Source organism: Borostomias antarcticus (genome assembly GCF_949987555.1).
Source record: "Borostomias antarcticus genome assembly, chromosome: 6".
In the NCBI taxonomy this organism is placed as follows: domain Eukaryota; kingdom Metazoa; phylum Chordata; class Actinopteri; order Stomiiformes; family Stomiidae; genus Borostomias; species Borostomias antarcticus.
The window spans coordinates 31,757,922-31,758,748 of record NC_140239.1 but is presented as its reverse complement, the minus strand read 5'-3'; the positions used below and the strand labels follow the sequence as shown (position 1 = coordinate 31,758,748).

General features: G+C 58.0%; 1 protein-coding gene across 1 annotated transcript in view; it reads left to right on the top strand.

Annotated features, from left to right (window-relative positions):
• LOC311310652 (acyl-CoA:lysophosphatidylglycerol acyltransferase 1-like) overlaps positions 1 to 148 on the top strand; it is a gene marked incomplete at its 5' end in the record, with an annotated part of 7,286 nt that extends 7,138 nt beyond the window's left edge. The window contains one exon of the mRNA XM_084440162.1: positions 1 to 148. This exon is cut by the window's left edge and continues 1,406 nt beyond it.
• Positions 149 to 827: the final 679 nt, after the last annotated feature.

The window sequence follows — 827 nt, the reverse complement described above, 5'->3', positions numbered from 1 at the left end:
TTAGTTGACCTTGCCCTCAATGGCCATGGCATTTGTTGTTGATGTCGTCGTTGCTCTCATTGTCTGAAAGACGTTGTTCTGTGTGTGTTTGAGACAGTATTCTGAGCGGAGCTGACCGAAGGAGGTTCTTGTTTACACTGGTGGTCCGTCTGGGCCTGAAGGGACGCAGGCGGGGGGGTCGGGCTCTGGTCGGGGGGGGGGGCGCGGGGCGGGGGGGGGCGCGGGACGGGGGGGACGCGGGGCGAAGCGCCCGGTCGCTGATGACGGAACCCTGATGGCACACGAGGCCGCGCTCCGGTTCCCTCTGAAGAGAACGCCCTGACGTCCGCGTGACGGGCTCACACAACACCCCTCCCCACCTAACGCCCTCTCCCACACACACGCACACACACACACACACGTTAGCACACACACAGAGCCATGGTGCAGCTACCCAGAGCAGAGTGGATCTCTGTCTAGAGGATCACCTCAGCCAAGCAGACTGAGCAGGCAGAGATGCTGATTCCCCGTTGGACTCACATATTGAAGCCATATGCTGCGTGTCATAGGTGGGGAATGACATGAAAAGAGCGTTTTATAGACAGGGCTACCCTAGTGCTACAGGGCTACCCTCGTGCTACAGGGCTAGCCTAGTGCTACAGGGCTACCCTAGTGCTACAGGACTACCCTAGTGCTACAGGGCTACCCTAGTGCTACAGGGCTAGCCTAGTGCTACAGGGCTACCCTAGTGCTACAGGGCTACCCTAGTGCTACAGGGCTACCCTAGTGCTCGGCATTCGAACATTGAGATTTTGGCTTACAGATCCGTAGGTGTCAATTCTGTACAT